This window comes from Octopus bimaculoides, chromosome 13 (genome assembly GCF_001194135.2).
Source record: "Octopus bimaculoides isolate UCB-OBI-ISO-001 chromosome 13, ASM119413v2, whole genome shotgun sequence".
In the NCBI taxonomy this organism is placed as follows: Eukaryota; Metazoa; Mollusca; class Cephalopoda; order Octopoda; family Octopodidae; genus Octopus; species Octopus bimaculoides.
In genome coordinates this window covers 59,115,445-59,121,912 of record NC_068993.1, presented here as the reverse complement: position 1 = coordinate 59,121,912, position 6,468 = coordinate 59,115,445, and positions in this window count along the sequence as shown.

The following is a 6,468-nucleotide window of genomic DNA, read 5'->3' as shown; positions in this document are numbered from 1 at the left end:
TTAATTTTACAAGAATATAAATAAAACATTAAAAACAGAGTTGGAATTCTTTTAAATAAAATAATATACACACACACACACACACACACACACACATATATATATATATATATATATATATATATATATATATATACACATATATATGTGTATGTATGTGTGTTTGTGTGTCTGTGTTTGTCCAACCCCCACCCCCACCATCACTTGATGTATGATATTTTTCTTTACTAAATGAATAAACCAGTTTCCACCACTTACGTCATCTGAGACGTCACACTTTTCATTCAAGATTTAAACAGCTTTTCTTGATTGTTCTAAAAGGCAACATATTTCGTTTTAATCCAACTTAGAGACGAGAATTAGTCCCGAGTTATATGTACTCTTGTTTTATTCTTATACGCTTGTACATGTGTGTACTACGTATACAAGTATGTGTATATGCATACATACATTCATTCATACACATATGAATGCATGTATATATATATATGTGTGTGTGTGGATACGTATAGAGATAGATAGATAGATAGATAGATAGATAGATAGATAGATAGATAGATAGATAGATAGATAGATAAACAGACAGACAGACAAAGAGATAGATAGATATATTGATAGATATATATCTATATATATACATATATATATATGTGTGTGTGTGTGTGTGTGTGTGTGTGTGTGAATATGTATAGGGATAGATAGGTAGATAAATAGATAGATAAACAGACAGACTGGCAAACAGATAGATATATTCATGGATATATAATATATATACATATATATATACATGTATGTGTGTATGCGTGTATGTATGATAGATTGATGATGCATATATAAGTATGCATGTATACATATATATGTATATGTAGTATATATATATATATATGAATGCATATATATATGTATATGTATGTGCGTATGTATGTATTATGTATGTGTGTGTTGTGTGTGGAGGTTGTGTGTGTGTGTGCGTGAGTGTGCACGCGTGTTTCTTTTGATTCTATTTAAGTTTTATTTTCTTTTGAAGAATCCAAGCCGGTCATTAAGTGACAAGGCTCTTTAAGTAAAGACAGCTCTCGGAGATGTGAATATGTGAATCAGTGTATAAAAATATATAGGAACGTGTGTGTGTGTGATCAGCTTCCTCTCTTGTTGTGGGCGTAATTGTCACTTTAGTACGTAAGTGCAATAGTATATATATATATATATATATATATATATATATATATATGAAATTTGCTTTTTTTGTAGTAGTATTAGTAGGAGTGGTAGTAGTAGTAGTAACAGCAGCAATAGTTATAATAGTAGATGAAGCATTGATGGTTAATACCGTTCACTTTCATTTTCAACCGTTATGTCATTACCATCGTCATCACCGTCGTGTTTGTCGTCGTCGACGACGGCACCGTCATCGCTGGTGTCATCATCATCATCATCGGTATCGGCATCATCATCATCATCATCGTCGTCATCACCATCGTCATCATCAATGTCATCGTTTTTGATCGCCATCATCAAATTCTTCATGACCACCACCACCACCACCACCATCGTCCTCATTGCTATCATCACCACCATCGCCTCCATCGCCACCATCACCAACATTTTCCTTACTGCTACCATCACCGTCTCCATCAACATGCGTAATCACCAGCACCACCATAACAATGATAGCTACTACGACTACCACTACTGCTACTGCTGCTGCTGCTGCTATATTCTTTAATGCAGCATGTAGATTGATTTCTATCTTCCTGGATGTAATTTCAAAAGGAAATGAAAAGGACGAAGATTTCGTTGGCATTTCTCTAAGATATTTCTTTGATATTTCGGATCTTTGAAGAAATGCGATGACGTCATAGGAATATCTGAAATCAAATCCACCCTTAGCCTAACAATTGCCGACGGCATTTCCTTTACATGACATTTTTTTCAACTCCCATAATGGTTACAAAAAAATACGGTTTGAGACTTTTTTTTTCTTCAAAAATTTAACAATATACTATTAGAAACGTGTGTTAAACTTAAATGGTAGGTCAACCGTATGGTGGTCTTCATCCGTCTCTGATAGTCCCCGCGCGCGTGTGTGTGTGAGTATGCGTGTGTGTGTATGTATGTTTGTGTGCGTCTAACAGTCAATATTTTGCGTTTCCTAAGGCGGTGAGTTGGCAGAATCTTTAGCACTCCGGAAAAAATGGTGAGTGGCATGTCGTCCGTCTTTAGGTTCAGAGTTCAAAGTCCGCCGAGGTCGACTTCGTCTTTCATCCTTTTGGGGTCAATAGATAAAGTACCAGTGAAACACTGGCGTCGATGTAGTTGACAAATTCCCTCCCCCAAAATTTCAGGTCTTGTGCCTTTAGTAGAAAAGATTATTATTATTATTATTATTATTATTGTTCAGTAGTTTTATTTTTATAACGTGCTTTCACTTCACTACCGAGCGCAGCTGTAGTTTGCTGTGGTGCTCTTATGTTTACTGTATTGAAAGTGTTTTGCGTAGAATGTGTGCAGTACCCAGTAGTGCAATTTTCTGTATGTTATATATATTTGTAAGTCCTGGTGTTTTTGTTATGTATTTGTCTCAGTATTTTTTTTATTATACCTAAGGCACCTACTATGATAGGAATTGTTTCTGTTTTTAGATTCCACATTCGAGTTACCTCTATTTCCAGGTCTTTGTATTTTGAAAGTTTTTCCATTTCTTTTAGAGAAACGTTGTCATCTGCTGGTATTGATACATCAATTAGAAAGCATTTTTTTTCTTCATGGTCTTTGACAACTATATCTGGTCTATTTGCCTTAATTTCTCTCTCTCTGTGTATTGGCATGTTATTATTATTATTATTATTATTATTATTATTATTATTATTATTATTATCATTATTATTATTATTCAGGAATGAGTACAGACGCATTCCTCTTTGGTAGAATTCTCTTTGACTTCTTCAAGTTTCACTTGAAAAGGAAATTGAGAGTGGAGAGGGAAGTGTTGCCCTCAAGTGAGTTTATTGAAAGGTAAGTGAAAGTTGTGAAAGCGGCAAGAGTGGATGGTACCTCTCTCAATGTAGACCTGTGAGTCAGAGACAAGGAATTAGAGAGGGCACTTGCTCCTAAGGTTTCAAGGAAATCTCGGACAGTGGGGTTCCTCAATTATCCCTAGACGCATTCCTGTGTCAGGAGGGTCACATCTCTATCATCCTCCCCGCCACTTTGTTTTAACCTCTGTATACTAATCCTATCAGGTGGTGCTATTAAGATAGACATGGCCTGGACCAATCTGTGGTCGAAACATATCTAACTTATCTAAGTTATGTATATGTCCCTTCTTTTTCAGTGTATACTGTGTGTACTTCTAGATTTCTTTTTTATCATTCAATTATATGTAAACACCCACACTTTATGCCTGTTTTGTATTGTCCCCCTCATCCTTCGCTCTTTTGGCAAATTAAGGAAATTATTATTATTATATTATTATTATTATTATTATTATTATTATTATTATTATTATTATTATTTATTTATTTATTTATTTCTGTTTGTTTACGTCCTCGTCAGTATTTGTGAGTCTATCGTTTTATTTTCGATTTTGTTATTGGAGTCTGCTTATCTGTTGTTGTTGTTGATGATGTTGTTGTTGTTGCTGCTGCTGCTGCTGCTGCTGCTGCAATTGCTACAGTTGCTGCTACTACTACAACTACTACTTAGACAGTGACAGCAATAACAACAACAACAACTACTACTACTATTAGTACAACAACAATAATTTCCTGCAGTTGAAAATTTAAGGAAATGTCAGGATATTCTTTACGAAAATATTTCTGGAATCATTTACAAAATTACAAACAACAATTTAACCATTTCTTCTTGTTTTATTTGCTTTGTTTATTTTTTTGTTTGAGTTTTTCTTTTTCTTTTTCTTTTTCCTCGGCTATTCTAAATCACAACAGAAAATGTAAACCGAGATGTGAAATAATTAAAAATAATTGACGTTTCCAATTGCAACTGTAAGCGATTGGAAGAACATTCGAATAGCAGAATGTCAAATGAATAAATGGAACGGAATTGTTTCTCGGCTGCAGAGAAACTCTCATGTCATTCTTATATAATTACTTCCTTCTATTATGTTACTTATATTACGTTCCTAGATTATGTCGTGTGTGTTGACAGAAGCGGCGAGGAGCAGGACAAAATGGCTTCGTACGTTTTTACATTTTGAGTTCAAACTCCACTAGGATCCATTAAGTTTTTTGTCCTTCTGGGTCAATAAAATAAAGAACCAGTAAGACACCACAATAGGTGGTTGTCTGCACTGGGGTGGGATGGGGTTCGATTTTATCGACTAACTCCCATCCCTCCTCCCTGAAAATTTCTGGCCCTGAGTCTATATTAGAAACATGAGCTTGCGGAATCGTTAGCTTTGTTGCAGTTTTTCCGGCTCTTTATGTTCTGTGTTCAAATACCGCCGAGGTTAACTTTACCTTTCATCCTTTATATATAGTTATGTGTTTTATGCAATGTTCCTCATGCTTTCCATATCGTGTATTACCATGTAATCTCATGTATTCTAATACTGAATATTATCTGTTTAGAAGGGAAGAAGAGACGAACCTTTTCCCCCTTTTTCTAAACCCGCTGCTAACTCTCGTGCTTGTACTTTTTCCCTACATTCTACCACGTTGCACGTAATATTTTGGAATGCTAGATAGAGACTTGAATATATTGATCCGCAAATCTTTCACCTTGTGTATTTAGTCAGTTATTAAATTATTTTGCACACACACACGAGTGTAATTAATGAAAATTAATTTCTGCAACCTTTGCAATCAGAGATTGCAAATGATGAACGGTTTAGCTTATTGACTTCTCCAGATGGAGAAAATGAGATTATAGTGTTCGAAATATAGACATGTTGAAGCAAGACAACTCAGTTTTTTTTTTCTTTTATATATATATATATAACTTGCCAAACCAGCGGAAGTATTTCTTTGCCGCCCCGGGTTTACTTACAAAACTAATGTACAGTGGGTGGCGTATTGATTGAATCTTTAAGCAGAGCTCTTCGCAGTCAAATGACTAAATGACTGTAAATGACCACATACATAGCATGGAATACATTGAGCAATGTGTCCTTCCTTTTCTTCAGGCCGGATAAAACGATTTGAGATTTGCCTTGTATTACTAGCAGGTTGAGCATCTACATAGCAGCCTCCACGCTATTTCTGTATGAGTATATGTACATACGTGGCACTTCGTCGGTTACGATGACGAGGGTTCCAGTTGCTCCGATCAACGGAACAGCCTGCTCGTGAAGTTAACGTGCATGTGGCTGAGCACTCCGCAGACACGTGTACCCTTAACGTAGTCCTCGGGGAGATTCAGTGTAACACAGAGTGTGACAAGGCTGGTTCTTTTAAATACAAGTACAACAGAAACAGGAAGAAAGAGAGAAAGTTGTGGTGAAAGAGTACAGCAGGGTTCGCCACCATCCCCTGCCGGAGCCTCGTGGAGCTTTAGGTGTTTTCGCTCAAAAAACACTCACAACGCCCGGTCTGGGAATCGAAACCGCGATCCTACGACCTTGAGTCTGCTGCCCTAACCACTGGGCCATTGCGCCTCCACATGTGTATATACATGAATGTGTGTATAGGTGTATTAATGCTTCTCTATGTGTGTGTTAGCGTAGCATTGCCAGTGTATGAGTGTGTATGTATGTGTGTTTATATGTGTAGAGTGTGCGTATGTTTATATATGCGCGTGCGTATATGTGTATGTGTGAGTGCATGTATGTGTGTGCGTGCGTATGTATTTGTGTATGTATATGCATTTGCAAATGTGTTATTTCTTTATGAGTGTATATCTGGGTGTTTGTGTATGTGCGCATGCGTTTGTTTGCATAAATGATATCACGTATCAAGGTTCAATTCTGATATCAGAAGACAAACTTCTGTTTGTTTATAAGCTTCCCTAATAAGATTACATAATAATTTAATAATATTATGTCAATATTATAGCTATATGCAGTTGTTATTGCTCTGATTTAATAATAATGGTATCTAAATTTGTCACATGGTCACACATTATCGGGGAAGTCAGGGTGGAGTCGATTATATCAATCACAAGATATGACTTGTACATAAAGAGCCAACGAAGAAGGCCTGCTAGAAATACCAGCCAAACCGCGCTCTTAAATTCCATTCTCTACCATCATTAAAAAGAAAGACATTAGAGAATGTAGACCTAGATATATTGTGTCACAAAATTAGCAAATCGGTTTGCCAAGGCTGGAACTCTTTTTCATCACATTCTTTTCTGCTGCTACTACAACTACTACCGATAATAATACTCACTTTATTGGCAACAAGGGTTGCAAAATGCATATTTGAGACAATACAAAGACAAACGGGAGTAGGGCTTTAACATATTTATATTATTATATGATCGAACGCCACGCATCCTTTTCCAAGTAAG